Below are 18,901 nucleotides of genomic sequence, written 5' to 3' on the forward strand. Positions count from 1 at the left end.
GACCATGGGGGCTGGAACGCACTGGTGGAGGCAAGAAAAGAGAAGAAAAGATGGAAAATCTCTTACTTGTAGCCAGAGCCGTGGCGAAGCCAGAAATGGCGGCGGGACCCGCGTGTCCCGTTAACCACGTTTTTTTAAAACTGCGGCCAGCTGAGGAGAGAAGCAGCAGGAGCTGGATGGGGGAGATAAAAGGAGCCACGGGTGAGGGAGCTGGAGGGAAGACCCGGAAGGTCGCCAGCAGGGAAGGTTTTCCCAGAACCCCTATTGGAGGTAAGAGGAGGCAGGACTGCCTCCCACGGGGTGGAAGACCGCTTTGAAGTCCATCGTGAAGAAGATGCCGGTGACGGCATAGAGAGAGACGAGGAGGACGCACGTCACCTGGACAGATGATTTGAGGGAGAAGATCAAAGAGAGCAGGAGAAGGAGGGGGATGATGAGAATTACCCCCAAGGAGCAGGGGAGATTGGCAGAGCCCGAGATGTCAAGCCAGGTGGGACCAGTGTGGGTTTGGGAAGGCTCCAGGAGCAACCCCAGGCAGGGAATGAAGAGCCTAAGCAGTGGGAGGGGCTGCGGAAGACAGCATCCGGCTGCACAGAGCTGCCCAGTGGGGGACGTAGAGGAGGCATGACTAGAGGGACCACCGAGGGTCCAGCAAACATGCAGGTGGTCCGAAGAATGGAGGGGAGAATGTGGTAGCAGTTAGGCTAAGGTGTACTCAGGGCAGGGCCAGTTAGAAATTCTATGGACCTGGACCTACTGGTATAGAGTGGGTTGGAGGTCAGGGATTAAGGGGCCAGGCTGGCCCATCATTTGTAGCCAGGAGGCTCCCTGGTATTGATAGTGTTCCTTTTTGTTGTTTCTTTCTGTGTCCCTCTTTTGAAGGGATTGTGAGGTCCAGCATATGAGGCCCAAGCATTGGCTCAATTAAAAGAAGAGTGCAGTCTTAAGGGAAGCTAGATGATCGCAAGACCCAAAAGGTACAGTACAGGTTTTGGGTCCAGTTGGCCCTAGTACATATCCACAGAAGAGCACAGGACACCAACAGTCAGAGGTCAGGCCAAAAGACATCAGTAACTCATCGAGACTGGATATCAGGGCAAGGTATAGGGGAGGTTGGAGCCTCACGGAAGATTGCCGTTCAGAGGTCCCAGATGCTTAAGAACCCCAGTAGTCGGGCCCCACCACTGAAGTAATACACAAAGTCATGGCAGACGAGACTGGGGAAGAGACTACCCCAGGGAGGGACATCCGTACACCAAGACCACAGGGACTGATCGACGGACAGTCCTATATATCCAGAATGTGAACGAGCACAGTGCTACAAAGGGCAGGTTGTGAGGTGTAGTTTCCATGAAGGCTGGCTCCAAAGCTGTGAACTGGTTAGCAAGAAAGACAGGTGTTAGGTATAGGCCATTGAGAAACAGACTCCAAAGCAGCAAGCCTGCTAATTGGTTAAAAGAGAATCCCGAGTCTGGCCCTGAGGATCAAAGGTCAAGTGACCAGAAGAGGGAGGAACTTAGAGCCATATAAACCTGGCTTCTGGGAGACAGCCTCAGTCTTATGCAGGCAGTGTTAGGTTGAAGGAGCTCTGTGCATTGAGCTGAGAAGCAATCCTGGAGACTGGTTTAGAGGGGAACTGTGAATAGGCCCGCAAAGTGCCACAGCTGGGGCCAGCCAACAGAACTGAGTAGTAGCCTGCAGGAGACTAGGAAAAGGCACCCCCCCACACACAACTGACTGTGCTTGGGTTTTTTTATGACAGTGGGTGAATAGACCATGAGCCTTGGGAACAGCTAAAGGGAAGCAGGGAGGCACAGTGAGGGGTGACAGAGAAGGCATTCAGCAATTTCAGTTGCAGTTTTAGGGATCTGGTGGATGGAGGTAGGGACAGGACCCCTATGCACTAACAGATGGATTGATCTTAAAGGAGCAAGTAAACCCATAGACTGAGTTGAGGGGCAAGCAAACCTAATAAAGAGAAGGGACTAGTGATAGAAAACTAAACCAAAGACTACATATCTAAGGGGCTGGCAACAAAGCCCAAAGACTATTAATTAATGAAGGAGCTGGAGACAAGGCCCAGCAGTGGCCAGTCAGAGGTGAAACTGCAGGTCCTAGAGAGGCCAGTAATCAGACTATAGGGCCCTTTCTTAGGATTAGGGTTAAAGGATCAAACTGATTTGCATCCTAATGATGAGCAGAGTGAAGCAGCCAAGACTCACTCTGGCAGTCCGAGGGGCAACATCCCAAACTGATATCTGTTTCTTACCTTCAAGACAAGGTGTGGCAGGTGAGGTAGCAGGGTGGTACCCTCAGAAGCTACAGTGGGTGGAATCTGGATATGTGTGACCATTATGGGGAGTCATGGGTTAAAGGCAAATTCTGTTACAACACAAAGTAGTAATAAAATTGCTTGGTTTATGCTATATTTTAATTAATTAATTTTGGTTTTGTCTGCAGATAGATTACATTAACCAAATCTTACCAGATCTAGGATCATAGGTGTTAGGTGTTAGATCATAAGCCTTCCTCTTTGTCCAGAGTCCCCTGATAGTAGATGCTTTGATACTGATATTAACATATTCCTATTAATAAATGATAGAATCTTATGTCATTGAACAAACTAGTATCTTGACAACTACACTAACAGCAAAAAGGATGTTACTTGGAACCATTATCAACATGAACACAGACCAGGGATTAAACAAAATTTGTAACAGTAGACCAAAAATAATAATAATTAATGAAGTTGTTACACTTTATAATTTTCCTTCATTCCCAACTACATGTATCATGAAACTTACAAGCAACAAAATATATTATTTTGTAACTGATTTATCTGTGAAATTCCTAGTGGTGAAGAAAAACACACAAAAGCCTCAGAGCTGTGGACTGAGGTATAAGTGTGTCACAATGAATTTAGCAAATAATAATGTGAAACCACAGGAAAAAATATCTAGAGGAACACCAATTTCCCTGGCTAAGAAGCTCTTGGGTATTTAAAGTCAGAAAACCAACAGTTTAGACAAGGGAATTCCCCTTATTCCCCAGCTCACAGATATTCATTGTTCTAACTATAGTTATTATTTAGAAATCTCTCTATTTTGAAGACTCGTTTCTTGTTTTGTTTTGTTTTGTTTTGTTTTGTTTTGTTTTGTTTGGGGGGATCCCCTTAAACAAACATCCTCTTAACAGAGCTGCAATAATATAAAAAAAATCAGCTCCTCCTTTTGGTGGAGGAAAAATAAATCAGAAAGCTAATTCCATTGTACTACTTAAACTGTCACAACCAGCCCACATTTTTTGTAAAAATCTCATTTAATGGGAATGAAGTTGTCAAATGAGACAGTCTACAAAATGCTCAAATACAGAAAAGTTTTAAAGAAACTTTTATCGAATGTAATTAAGCTGGTAAGTTATCCAAAGTGGGTTTATCTTTTTCCAGAAGCGGTCTGATCAAGATGATTCACTGATGATGTATACTGAGATTGTAACTCTTGTACTTTTTTTATGAATGTGACTCACTATGTTATATTAATGTCATACATCTCAGGGTTTCAGTTTTCATCTGGTTTTTTCCAGTATTTCTGTTAATAAATCTAAAATCTTGCTTAAAGTATGTTTAGTTCTCATGCCTTCTATTTAGAGAGGAAAACAACCAAAATATGGTGTACTACGTATATCTTCAAAACCAGAGTCAACTGGGTATACCAAAAAGCATGCAAAGGCTGGAGTGACTTAGTAAGAACTCATTCTGAACACTGAACATGCTGATGGCAATTGATCTGGGGAAGTATAATACAAATATGAAAGTAATAGCAGGAAAATCGTACCCAAAAGACAAGGAAACAAATGATCTGATCACTCATTCATTCTAAATGAAATCTGGTTGTGAAATCTGGTTGAGCAGGAATATTAAGTATAGCATACATTTAGCAAGGAAACAATGGCACAGGGAAGAGCAAACAGTAAAATCTGAAATGAGCTATTTCTATTAGTTTATAATAGCAATAGTGGATGCTTCTACATGTGCATTAATGCGTCGTTGCTACTGTGCATTAAGTTTAGTAACTCTAATATGAGGTACTAACTAAATGTACAGTAACCAGTGATACTGCACAGTAATGAACATGCATGATCTTTTCGTGATGCTTAATACACAGTAGACTAATTCTACTGAGCATTAGCATGGCTTTTGCAATGACGTGCTAATGCATAGTAGAATTAGTCTACTGCTCATTAAGCGTCTCCTGTAGATGTGCCCAGTGTTAACTAAAGATGTGGTACATGTGGAGCATTTGTTAGTGCAGGACAGAAATTTGCCAGCTAAATGGGTTTCCACTGACTAATCCTGATTTGACAAAATCAGAACTCATCATGAAAACATATTGAGGTTTTTCAGTTCCAGGATGGAATGATTATGAGAGAGAAAACAAGACAAGCAGTCCAAACTGACCAGCGTGTGAGAAAATTAGTTTGAATCTTTGCTCTAGTATTGACAAGAGACTTGAATGACTTAACCAAGGACCTGCTACATTTTATATGAATGCCCTAAAACAAGGTTGTCCAACTGGTGCATCATGAGGGATTAAGCTGTTGCCCTTGCACTCCCAACTATCTGCAGTTCCCACTATTTCTCCAGCTGCAGCAAGGGTGCTACAGCAAGGGTGCATATTCTTAGTACAATGGGGTCATCATGCACCATGAAGCCCAGGGGTCGTGACCCCCACCAGTGCAGCTCATTGGGTGGGCAACCTCCACTAGTACTGCCTGCAGGGCCTGTACCGCCTGGCTTCTTAGCAGCTGGACAGCCCTGCCATAAACATTATGCTAATAGTTCAGAATCCTCTCTTCTTTGCTGGAAATTTTCAAAAGGTCTCATTTTCTTTTCAGGACAGAACACAAATGAATTGCAAAACCTGGACTTGTTTTATGAAACATAATACTTTTTTTATCCAGGTCCTAATCTGTACATGCATGCATGCATACACAAGTGTATAACAAACTACCCCCTGGTGGATGTCCCAGTAAAAATGAGGGCTATCTCCAATTAGACTTACATACCTCAAAGTTACACAGTATGCCTCAGAGCTCCAGGAAGGGGCTCCTATCCAGTTTGTGATCCACAGCCTGGAATTCTATGCTGAAAGGAAGTGGCACTTACCCTCTTCTTTCAAAAAAGTAAGCATGACTCTTTTTTTTAAATTTTAGAATATGGCTGGCTATTTTATTTAATACCCTAGTTGTCAGAGCACTTACCCAGAAAGTGTGTGACATGGATTCAGCTCCCCACTTAGCTGAACGAGCTTCAAACAGATACCTCCCAAGAGAACGTCGTAACCATGATGGTTTAGGATATTCTAGGTGGCAAGAGGATGTCTTCTGTGCCTGGCCCATGAAACAGAAAAAAATTCAAGATTAAAGGTACCTAAACCATGACCATAAGCCACAGCATACGTTGATCTACTCTACTCAGAAAATCAGCCAATGTATTCAATATCAGGTCCTGATTATGCAGACTCCTTGAAAGCCAGTTCAATTACCAGTGTAATTACAATAAATCAATCTGGAGGTGATAATGGCATGATAAACTGTAGCGAGTATGACATCTGACTGTCTTAAAACTGCTGAGGTCATTCTCAGCAGCTGCTCCACATTTCTGGAACTCCCTCCTTCCTGAGGCCCATCTTTGGGAAGTGCTGTAAGACCTTTTTGCTTGGGCATGCATGTAGCACCCAAAACTAGGCTGAGATGTTGTTAGTTGGTCTCTGCTTTATTTTGCTTTATGTTTATATTTTGTTTTATTTATTCTAGTTGCCCTTTTAAATTGTTCTTGCAATAAGCCCCTTTCTTGGGAAGGGCAGCATACAAATTGCTTAAATAAATAAATAAATTCTTAGTTAGCCACACAAAAAAAGTTAACGTTTGACAACATATTTTAATGTTGTCCTAATATTAAGTCATAGGTCATTATGCTACTTATGCTAATTTCTGGAACATCACTCTTAATAAATTCCTTGAGGATACTGGATATAGTTATTCAGGGCTTAAAAAACAGCCTTATCCTGTGTTGAACAAATGACAGTGTGTGGATGAAAGAGCACTTCCCTATTTACAGACTTGCAAATAAATAGGAATATTTCTACAATAATTTAGTGACTTAGACACTTACAAGGGATTTGAATGAGTTCAGGAAGCCATTTAGAGGAGGCTAAGCTGCTCAGTAATTTCTTGTCCTTTTTATAACCTGTAAACAATATTTTAATGATTACGGATAGGATTTTCAAAGCAATGAGCATGGCCTTCTTTTCTAGTTGATTGCAATACGAGTTGAGTTAGTTCAACAATGAGAGTCCCACTCTAACTTTTGAATGAAGGATTCACTCCAAAAAAAAAAAATTCAATATTGCTATGTACTTATACATGTCAAGTCCTATCTCCATCTGATGATATATATAGTGTAACGATATGTGTGTGTGTGTGTGTGTGTGTGTGTGTGTGTGTGTGTGTGTGTGTGTGTGTGTGTGTGTGTAGTAATGATTTTTAATGAATCACAAGCGTTGTTACTTGCACATAAAGATTAATTTATAGAGTAAAATTTCCCTGACATCCTCTTCAATGACTGTACCAGGCAGGGTGCCCTATGGTCACCGTGCTCTCCCCTAGTGTCCCACCCCATGTCCAGTTCACCTATAAGGCAACCTTCATTCTCACCTGCCATGTCTTGATCATAAATGTATTAAAGGGAGGCTGCCTTTCATCTTGATCACAGTGCTCCTGCTGCTCCGCATCTTGCTTCTATACGGGGGTTCTGAGCACCCCAGCCTTATGGGCTATGTGTGGCTCCAACCACCCCTGTACCACACCCCAAGCCTTGCAGATGTACCAGATATTGTTTGGTCTGTCTCACTCTCTGCATGCCCCCTGGTACTCAGGCTCTCCACAGCCCTTGTCTCTCAGTGCGCCCTCTGGTGCTTGGGCTCTCCGCAGCCCTTGTCTCTTGCACTACCCCTTTTGCTCTGGACTTCTCACTTCCCTCTTGCCCTGGGGCTTCTCGCTGCCCCCTCGCTCTGGGGGTTACCATGCCCACACTGGGGTTGGGGTCCACGTACTCCCAATGCAATGCCCTGTCTGGCACCGGGGTCCCCACACTACCGTGGGTCCCCTATGAGGCCTCCTCCAACCCCTAATAGCCTCACCCAAACCACCGGTCATAAACCATCAACACAAACTCAAGCCCTTTGGCTGTAACGTAAACCTAAGCCATCTGGCCATAATCACCTTCAAGTTTATCACCAGGTTTCTCCGTCTCTCACCCGAACAACTGCCCGTGCATTCTAGCCTCTTCCTTTTTCTCACTCCGGCAGAGTTCCTACCCCTATGGCTGCGGGCAGGCAACTACCTGCCAGGCCTCAGCCTGGAAGTTATATAGGAGCCAGGCCCTGCCCCTTCCGGTCAGCTGACTCCCACTGGTCTCCCTAGCAACCCACAGCTGGGCTCCTTACTTGCTGCTCTACCAGTAGCAGGCACCTCAGTGCCCTGCTACAATGACAAAACAGAAACTTAAAAAAAAAGTATTTAAATCAGTGTATGTCATATTATTCTGAGTCAAGGAGGTTGTTCACATGAAGCTGATTACTCAGCTTCCAAGTGTCCTCTCCACACTTCCAGCATTGGTGAATTGGGGGCCCAAGGGCTGGGAACAGGAAATCTCTGCCTCAGAATAACCCTACCCTGTTCAAGCAAGCAAAGAAAGACCCAAGTTTGGAGAGCAGGCTCAGTGGACCTGTGGCTGAGACTCCTATTTCAGCATCACAGGAGAAAAGAGAGAAAAGAAAAGAGCAATTTGTGTCAAGAGAAAAGAAAAAAGCAACTACAGTAGTTATTAAAATTAATATTCCTTATCAGGTCATTGCTTCAAGGAATTCTGCAGTAACTAGGATACTGAACTGGAAATTAGGAGAGCTGACATTTGTTATCATCTCTCAGAATGACCCACAGTGAGATCTTGGGCAAATCACTTCACCTCTCTATGTCATAATCCTTTCCTACCCTCTATGTCATCATCCTTTCCTACCCTTTGTCTATCTTGGATATTTGCACTGTAAGTGTTTTCTTGCTATGTGTTTGCGTGGCGCCTAGCAGAATATAGTTGGTGCCCCTTGGTGTAGTTGTAATACAGATAAATAATCATACTCTTAAACAGTGGATATAACTGACTTTAGAGGATAAAACACTGAGGATAAAACAAACCCAAACCACTTATTGAACCTTGAGTATTTTGCATTTTGATAAACCTGTAGTTTAACTAAGCAATTTGCCATAAGTCTTTAAATTAAAAGTAGCAGCAATAACACTTATTTAATATCTTATCCTCACTGACTACACCATCAGCATTTCTTTCATTGAATAATTATTTAATAAATACATGCATTGATAACCAGCTTTAGATTACTTACTTTAATGATACAATTAGCAGTGTTAGGGTTGTTGGTGGAACTGGAGAGTTAGTTGCAACGAAACTGCCTTTGGCATTGTGACTTTTTGCAATTCTTTTTAATAAATTTTGTAGTCCTTGTTGTTTTTTATTTTATTTCAGGGAGTCTCTTGGAGAAGTAATCAGGGTGTTCAGCAAGATGGTGGAGACTACTACCTCATGCTAGCTTTGCCAACCTTTTTCTTTTTTTTTTTTAGCATTTCCAAGAGAGGAGTTGCTGTCCAGAAGCTCACAACCTTCTTTTTTTTCCTTAGGACTGAGTGTCTTATGCCTGTTGAACCCTATATCAAACTTCAGTCACTTGTCCCTTCCCTTCCACACTTGGACCTTAACACAAAGGGTAACATTTTAAGCCATTTAAGAAAAGCTTTGACAATAGTTTTTGCCACTGATTTCTGTGGGACCAATATTTCAATGGTGTAAACAATGAGATCTTACTCAAACATACACTACCTAATCATGGTAGCATAACTGAGTATCCATGTGTATAGACCAGGGATCTGTATGCACAAAGCTGGATGGGACACACAAAGAGATATTATCAGGCCCAATAAACATGCCAAAATAATAGTGTCATGGAAGCTTTTTTATATCTATATTTATATATCTATCTATATCTATATCTATAACTGTATTAAGTATTTTTAGCACCTATTACCACAGTAGATTTTAGTGGGCTTATCCTTACAAGAACTGAATGAAATAAAGTCTGATTATTCCCATTTTATAGGTAACAAAATCACCCATACAAAAGCTAGTCAACTTTTTCCAAGGTCACACAGAAAGTGTCTGGGAGAACAAGACAGACTTAAACTTACTCTAGGCCAGAGCCTGAATCACTGGATCGTCCTTCCTCTCCTACTTTATATTCTGGTCTGGAATGATCATCCCACTCACCAGTGTTTCATTAACTGATTTCAGTTAGTCGTTTCAGTTTATCTTTGTCTGTATTTCTGTGGCCTATGTTACCATAATGCCTGTAATGTGGCTTTTCAACTCTACTCTCCAGAGAATTTCTCTGCCAGTGGAGATCTCACTGGTGCAAGCCTAATATGTTCCAGACCTGTGGTGCTTCACAGGCCATCTACTATGAAGCCTGTGTAAGAGTTAGGAGGCCTTTTAAATCTATTTGGCTATTGTAGTTAGTTTCAGTTAAACTCCATGCCTTTCACTCATGACAGAAAAATGTATCTTGCTGTCATTCAGTTATGAAAACTGTTAAGCAGAGAGGTAAACACACAACCTGAACCATTTTATCAGGACATTCTGGAAACAATGCATTATTATGGTAACATAAGTAGCCTAAATTACAAAAGGTACCTTGACACCAAAACTACTCTACAGTGCCATCTAGTGGTACAGAAATATGTACGGAAGAACCAAGCTTGTACAGTCACTGTAAAGTTTTCAAGGATACCAAATTCACCTTCTTTGCAGGACTAATCACCAGAGCTGCGTTTGGTCCCTTAGTCCTTTCTCTGTTCCTGGAAGTGGCCCTACTTAAGCATGGATGACAATAGATATTGTGACCCTATGAGGAATAAGGTCTGTGGCATGACTGGAAAACAGTATCTGCTGCTGGAATTTCTGGGATTTGTAGATTTGGATCATTTTTCCCCACAATTCATGGTTCCTAAAAAGCAGCACAGAATAAAACTTGCAGCTGAGACAAAGGAGCTAAACTGATTCTAATCTGTCTACACAACTTCTTAATCTTGAGCTCTTCCAGGAGCTGGAGTGGATCATGGCAAGGAAATCCAAGTTATAGCAATATCCAAAGGCCACTCTGTGAACAATGGCAGTGTGTGTCCTCAGTATGGCACATGGCACACCCTCCACCACATTCCCACTATGCCAGAGCTTACAAGCGGGCCTCCTGGCTAATTTTCTCATTTCCTACATTGGACAATGTTTTCACCTGGATACAGAATTTTTGGCTCCCTTAAACCAAACTACTCCCTTTATTTGGAGTGCAGGGGCCAGAGCTAAGGTGAAGATCTCACCTTGGACATCAGCAAAACTTTAGACTTCAGAAAACTTACATAAATACATTAAAAGTTTCTTTTAACAGGTCAGTGGGATATTGTTCTTTTTCACATCAGGTTGCAGAAGCTACGATCCAAAAAGCATCAGGGTGAAACAGTTTGAAATTGCATATGAAGGAGCACTGTAAGTATTTCACAGCCTGTTACAGCTTACTCAGGATAGACTCCATGCAGTAATACAGCTGAGTCCAACATGCTGAGCTCTGACTGCCAAGCATATGAACTAAAATATAAGGATCTAGCCCAAAATAAATCTGTAGAGATGTAGTTCCACCCTTAAATGTGCACATACAAGAACCCAAATCCATTCCCAGTCAACATGACAACATCCCAGCCATCTGACCCACTGCTAATAGAGTCCTTTCCAAAAAACAAGGGAAAAGATGCAAGAAAACATACTGGGCCTAGAAAAAGATACTGTTGTACTCCGTTTGTCTGCTGGGGAGTGCTACCTCAGACTTGGCCCTAAAACAAGCACCTCACAATAAGTTCACCTCCCTGACAGCTCTCTCAATTTGTTTTGGCTGAGATTATGACCCCAGGCAACCCAGCCCATTTTAAGTCTTCAAGTGCTTAGGCTGTTTTCTAAGACAGATCTTTCTGGATGCCTTCTTTCTGCTATATCAATGATGTGTATTGTTTTAAATTCCCATATTTGCTTGATTACAAGATGAGTCCCCCTCCCCACCCTCCATCCCCACAGTCAGCCTGAAGAAAAAAGCTCCTCATCTTATATTTGAATAATAGGAGACCTCATTAAATACACTACCATTAAGCTGCTGCCAAAAGTAGCATGTGCTCAGTAATGGAAACCAACTATGAAGTTGATTAAAGGCAGACAAAACAGAGCATGACTCAAAAACATATGGCCCATATTGGGCAAACATTAGGGCTTTGTGAAGCTTCAGTCATTGATTTGATTCAGCAGAGATTCAACCTGCTTCAGTGGCTGAACCTCCAAATCCGAATCGAATCAGAAGACTCTTTAATCTCTCCAAATTGAATTGGAACCCTTCGAATCAATTTGGAGAGATTCAGAAAGATTCAGCAATTCAGCCATAGACACAGCTTTAAATTTTTTTCTACATACCTCAAGGTACCAGGCAGTTCAAGAATGCTGCGATGGTGGGGCAGATGGAGTGTCCCACAGCAGTGTGGGAGGGTCCCTGGCGCACTCTGCAGCAGAATCAGAAATGGACCAGAAGCTTAGTGACTGGTGCCTCCTGGGTCTGGGGGTGCACCCAGGGTCCCCCACATGGGCAACTGCTGAGTCATGGCATGGGGGGGGGATCCCTCAGCATGCTCCCTGGCAGACCCAGAAATGGACCGGAAGTTCCCAGTCGACTTCCAGGTTCACTGCCGAGCATGCGGTGGGTGGGGGCCCACACTCCTGTGGGATGCTCCATCCATCCCAGCATCGCAGCATTCACAAGCCATGCTGATACCTTGAGGTACGTAGAAAAAACATCTAAAGCCGTGTCTATGGCCGGATCACCGATTCTCTGAATCAGCATTGAGTCTTCAGATTCAGGTTCAGCCAAATCAAATCAGGGACAGAGATCTAAATCATATAATCGATTCACTGTCCCTGATTTCAGCTGAATCTGAATCTAAGCAAATATCCCTAGCACCAAATCAAACCCTGTTTTGCACACCTCTAGCAAACAGCCCAGAAGCTCCTGAGAGCTAGTAGCCCTGAGCTACTTGCCAGGGCGGCTCTTTGTACAGCACAGGTGCTGACCCCGGGCTCTAGCTCCCCCGGGCTGCAGATCTGGGAGGAGCCAGGCAAGGTTATTTTGCCCCAAGTGGGACAATTTGCTCCACAACAAAGGGCATGTCCAAGCATGTGTGCTGAAGCAAAAAGCCCCAGCTCAAATTTACACCTGTTCTATTTGAGCTGCTGCAAGCACACATGCTTGCATGTGTGGACACGCCCTTTCTGTGGGAATACACACATTTACCACGCAGTGGTAAGGGGTGACCATAGCTTGAAATTCCGTTGACTCTGCTGGGGTCCAGTTCAATAAACTACATGGCAAATCATGAGCCTTTTGGTTTTCAGCTAATACCATGCATAGTTTATACTCAATATAAGTAGATATAGTAGTGCTGCTTAAAAGTTTGTTTACAGAGTACGTGTACTAAAACTTGCAGGAGTTTCAAAAAGGCAAAATGTGCAAGAACTCAGTCTAAGGGTACCTATAGTAATGTGCCTATGTGTAAATTACTACCTAAGGCTGCATCCTCATGAGTGGGAACATATACTTTGCAGCACCTTTAAGGCAAAATGCACATGGCACATGTGAATTGGTTCTCTGCACTGCATATTTGCAGTGCAGAGAATGCATTTGCAGTGAGGAGGCAAAATTAGATGCTGGAAACTCACTGTATCAAAAAAATGGGGCAAAAAAAGCAAGGCAGCACACACAGCTGCAGAGTGTATCACCCAAAACTGAAGCCTGTTTAGCCAGAGCCACACCTTGGCTGCTAACCAGTCTATGTGTGCCCAGATCAGCACCGCTGCAGTACTAGAAGGCCCTCAGGACCCCAGGTAAGGATGCTAGAGCCAGCCCAGGTCATTTGGGGCAATTTGCCACGTGCCAGAGTACGTGTGCATGGGCATTCCCCAGGGACGACTTGCAGTAGCATAAATATGCACCACTGGTAGTTGTTCCTGGGGAAACACATGTCTGCACTCATTGGGACACACCCAATATGTTTACTTCAAGATCAGTGTTTTCAAATTGCCCCTTACTTCTATGTGCTCAGAGACAGCAGGGTCTGATAGTAAAAAGGAGGGGAAGGGACTGCAGGGGAGAAAATGGGGAGGTGAAGCAGAAGGCAAAGGGGTCATCTGACCCCATTTATTTTTCCTGCTACAGCAATGGGAGGGGACAAAATCAAGGCAAACCTCCAATAATTAGATTCTATACCTGGAACATTATAACAAATGTATAGATTTTCCATATATAGAATCTAATTATTCGGGGATCATCTTATATTCAGGGTTATCTTAGATTTGAGTAAGCACAGTAAAACATTTACACTCCAGGCTAATCTAAGCTTTTCCAAATTTAAAAAGTTTATAGCTATCCCTTTTTTACATCTAAATGCCTCTCAGTGTTTGGTATATTAATTATATCCCTTTAAAATAGGAGAGTGTTCTTATCCACTTTTACACATAACTAAATGAGGCACAGACAGATTAAATGGCTTGCACAGGTCACAAAGGAAGTCTGTGATACAACAGAGAACTGAATCCTGTAGCCAAGTTGGAAACTACCTATATATTTGTTAAAACAATTTCTCTTTCACTTTCTTTACAAAACTGGGAATAAGTTAGAATTTCTCTTTTTTAATTTGGAAAATTGTAGATGTACTGTTCACATTACATTCGTGCAAATTATGGAGATAGCTGGGACACCAAAACCTCTCTCCCCTCCCTTGATGATTTTCATTCCCTGAATTATTTCTGTTTTTCTAAAAAAATGCAAAGCTAAATTCTATTTAGACCCCAAAACATTCTATTTCCATTTAGCCACTTTATGTTTTATTTGTTCTAGCTTAACTTTAAAGCTTTGCCTCATTGATCACAAAGTTATTCATGATAGTGAAAAGTATATAGAGCTTATGCATAAAAACAGTATTTCAAAAATCTCCCATTAAGAGACTATATGAAGGAACATTAATTTAATACTTTAAATATTTAAAGATCCTCCATGAAACTATTTTAATTCTGTTATTATTTTCCTTTCATTTCTTTTCCAAGCTTAATTGTAGAGTTCAGAAAAAAAACAACACTCACACAGGGACATAAAGAAGCAGATTGAATACTATCCTTAGTCAAAGTATGTAAACACATACCTAACTATGTTCACATCAACGTGTCACTCTATGCTGAGGTAGCAATGTGCTACATTGCTATATGGTGTGCTACAGTGACATAATGATCAAATGTGTCTACACATGATCACCAGCTACATTGCCGTAGCGGTGCACTCCCCAAGTATAGTGTGCTGCTACAGTGACATAGAAGCAAAAATTTACCTGTGTGCTGCACAAATGGTGCAGTAACTGCCCACACTGTGTTGTGCTTTAGTACTTCCAAAAGGCAGTACTAAAGCACAGCAGTGTACCAACATCACCATACAGCAATGTCTGGATCCACCTATAAGTACTTAATACCTAATTCCCACCAAGGTTGAATTCATAAGTGCTTTAGTGAATCAGAGTAGCCCTTAGCCTTCATAGTTCATTCAGACCCAAGGATATAACCCAGCAATTCTCATCTTGGAGAGCCAAGATTTTCTTTTAAGGGTACCGTACAATATTAGTACTGATAGGTATGCAAACAACTACACATGATTTATAAGATAAATGCTGAGATTTCAAATAGGAATCCATAGTGTTAAAAATATTCTGACCTGTTGTGGCCTGAGGCCTTTGCAGTAGAAAAATTGCTTTATTATTTTTCTATGGTCAAAAAAAAGAGTAAAAGGCAAAAAGGTGGCATTTTCCAAGGGTTACCTTGAGTCTAATGAGTGTTGCCTTGAATCTAAAAAGGTTGAGAACCACTGATATAGCTCAGTGCCTTCAAACTTTGTCTGATTCTCATATAATAATGAAAACTACAGAACAAATTAAAGATGAAAAAAATTGAGTCAGTAGCTTTACAGTTTTGAATGTTTTAATTTGAATCTTGATCTTGAGATAAGTGAAGCTTCTCAAGATATTTGGAAAACACAATTTGTTCAAATAAAATTGAAAAAGGACATAATCTTTTCCTGCAACTCTCTAAAAATATCTTCTCTAGGATAAAACCCCCCCAAAAAGAAATTTTAGGGCAAAAGGAACTGATTTGTCAAAATAGTAAGTATCTGGACAGATAGGTTAAAAAAAGAATGAAAAAGGTATAAGCTACGGAGAAAGGGTACAAAAGACCCATGATATGGCAGCTTAGTCTTTAGGTCATTCATCTGGAGAGAGGACTCCTGTGTTGCTTCTGAAACTGTTTTTTCATTTTATATTACACAGCTATTGGGAAAAAAATCAAGAATAATCATGGGAGGAAGGACAGAGCTCATGATTTCTAGCTTCTAAATGAGTATTCCTAGCTGCTAGACCAGAGAGTCATATTTATCCTTGTGCTTTCTCTCCTTCCTAGATGGATACTCTAAATACTTGATTTTTATATTAAAGGTATATAGTAGCAACACCACCACCATTTTAAACACAACTCTTCCCATGAATCTTATAGAGAGCTTAGGGTCTAGATTCCACTCTGGGGTGGGGAAGTCTCCTGAACATTAGCTTGTAGGCACCTATGTATTTCTGGAATATAGCCCCAAGTAATTTTCCCAGAATAATCCAGGAAATCTGTGGCAGGGATAACAGCTGAATCTCAATATCCTGAGCCCCAGCTTGAGATTTGACCACAACGCCATCATTCTTCTGTTCATATTTTACTAATTTTAGTCCTGACTGGGAAAAGGAAGTGGGAAAAAATATTCCTCCAAGCACCTGAGAATTTTCAAAGACTAGGAAAAGTGTTCCTAAAAGCAAGCCAACTTCATGGAGATCCTTATGTGCTCACCCATCCCTGGGAGCAATTCAGAACTAAAATTATCACATGATGTATGACTCAACACACAAATGATCACTGGGAAAGGATTTTCATGAAAGGAAGGTTCTTTTTATGGAACAGTATCAAAAGCATTGTAAGTTTTGATTGTTTGGGGAATTATACTTTGTTAAGTGACACCTCTGGGAAAAGTTCTGAAAAGTAGGTCAGGTACCATGAGTGTTAGCAAATGGGTTACTTATTCATAGGGATCAGCTGTTTCAAGCTTCAGGAAGTTCAGGACTCAACAGCTGCTGTATAGTCCAGGCTCAAAATGCTTCACAAAGGCTGTCTATTAAAAAAAACCTGGAACTGGTTGAGGGTGCTGGAATTATTGTCCTCCTGTGACTACAATATACATCACATAGAAAATTCTCTCATGCTCTAGTTTTTCCTTTATATTTCTAATAAGCTTGACATGAATTTAAAACTACTAAGTGGCTCCCCTCCCCCCCATTAATTTCTAGTTCTAATTAGGGGGACAACATATTTTAGGTGAATGTAGTGCTTGTACTAGCCTACTTGAATCCTGGATTGGTGAACTGACCCACTAAGAACATGAACAGAAAGTAAAAAAAGAAAAAATAGCCCAGCAGCTTGAAGGGCCCATGTCAAATGATGAAAATCCTGGACAATAGCCATGGCTTCAAAAAAGGGCCAGGTACAGACATTATACTTTTACTGGTTTAAGTGATCAGAAACAAGTCTCTACCTGTAACACAACAGAAGTCCGATGCACGTAGACTGGTTTAAAAAAGGTGAAATACGGTCTAAGATTTGCCCCACACTGCCCCCCACCAATGGGTGAATGCATGTTCTGTTCACTACCAAAAAATCACATAATCATGTAAGTTAGACTGATCCCACCACAGGCTTTTTGAATGTCTTTAACTAGCCAATGAATCCACCAAGTCAGCTGGTGCAAGGTGTACAAATGGTGGTAGACTGCCAAGCTTAGAGGCTCTTAACATGTGAATTAGAACTAAAGTACCGTGGTCATGAGAAGTTACATTCTTACTACCCAGAGTCCACTTTTAGGAAGGAAAGAAAGAAAATTAATCTTCAGATCCATTTCATTTTTTTGCCGCTCTGCTGGGACTGGCATCAAAGGGGTTAGTTCATTTTTATTGTGATTTCTTATCCACTCAGTGGACTGGGAACAAAAATTTATTTCCAACAGGCAATCAAAATGTCATCCTGGAAATAATTATTTGAATGTGCACAGTGCCTTCTGTAGTGACCTTAACATTCTTTATAAAAGAATAGGTAGGCAGGTATCATAAAGCATCCTATTTCAATAATGGGCAAACAAGCTATAGGCAGTATAGGAAAAGAGGCATAGGTGAAATTCGATTCTACTGAAACTATTGGAAGTCTTGTCACAGACTTCAAAAGAACCAGGCTTTTATATCTTTATATTTAGTTGAGTGATTTAACTACAAGACACTTCTTCCTCCACCTTTGTATTCAATTCCTTTCTCTAAGCACAAGAACATTCTGCCTGGTAGGAATCTTAAATTTGAATCTCTAAAGGTTTAATCATAATAATATGTACTTATAAAATGACTAGCATCTGCCCACACATCTAGCATTCAGTTAGGGACTTATCAAGGAAAATCATCAACGTGCTATCCAATAGCCTTCAGTTCTTTGAGCTCAAAGTACACACAGAGGTTTACCCATCATTAAGATGCATCAAAATATGATCTCGCAAGTCTCTGTCATGTCATGGAGCATCACATGGTTATTATGTCTTGGCACACATTTGAGCAAAGGCAAGTATGGTAAAAGTACAAGCTGGAGTCTTCACTGTTTCTTAAGCTCCTTGTGCACCTGCTACCTTTGCCTCAAGAGAGCAACATGAAAAGAGAACATAGGATTGGATGTGATCCTCATATAAATGAGGTGTTTACTTACCTGCTCCCTTTTCCTCTTGGTGCTGTGAAAAAGTAACATGCTGCCCCACAGCAGCACTTTCATTAATGCACCGTCAAGGTGCTCTGCATTCTCTATACTGCTGGAGAATTCGGCAGCAGGTGTACAAGCAGAACTCCATCCCTGCAGGATCAAGTATAAAGTAGAGAGTTTTATTCAAATTAAAATGTTTTTAATTTGATCCTATCTCCACAATAATCAGTTTGTTTGCCACTCGTGCTTGAAAGAAATGTTCATTACTGTATGCCCATCAGTTCTCTTTGCTCTTTAATAAATCTTGTGCTTCCCGGGTCTCGTTTGAGCAGTTAAAGGAACATGTGCAATGGTGACAGAGAACAACTCTGCATACTGATACCTGAGTTTTAACTACATAAAAAAATAATAGATGTTAATGAACTTGATGCAAAGCTACAAGAATTCTTCTTGCTGCATCTTTGTGCTTCTTTTTTACTAGGAACTGTATTATCAGCACTTAAAGTAGGAAATAGTCAAACCCATGCTAATATCCCTAATCCAGCCATCAGTCACCTGCTTTAGGATGTGTAATATTTTCAGTTCCCATGAATGTTCTTGCTTTTTCTATATTAAATTTGACCGCTAAGTGAAACATTTTATTGTTTATTCCAGTTACTTTGTGTTTCTTATCAGCTTCTGATCAGTTCAGTTTAACCTTAACTTTCCTGACCCACAGCTAGGCAAGATGATTAACGGGAAGTTATTCAAGTAAGTATTGTCATAAGGAATGCGTGTCAAAGAACAGAAATCTGACAAAGGGCGCATCTACACATGAATTTAAGTGCAACT

The sequence above is a fragment of the Gavialis gangeticus genome, unplaced genomic scaffold (genome assembly GCF_001723915.1).
Source record: "Gavialis gangeticus isolate Ggan-Ray unplaced genomic scaffold, GavGan_comp1, whole genome shotgun sequence".
NCBI classification, from domain to species: Eukaryota; Metazoa; Chordata; order Crocodylia; family Gavialidae; genus Gavialis; species Gavialis gangeticus.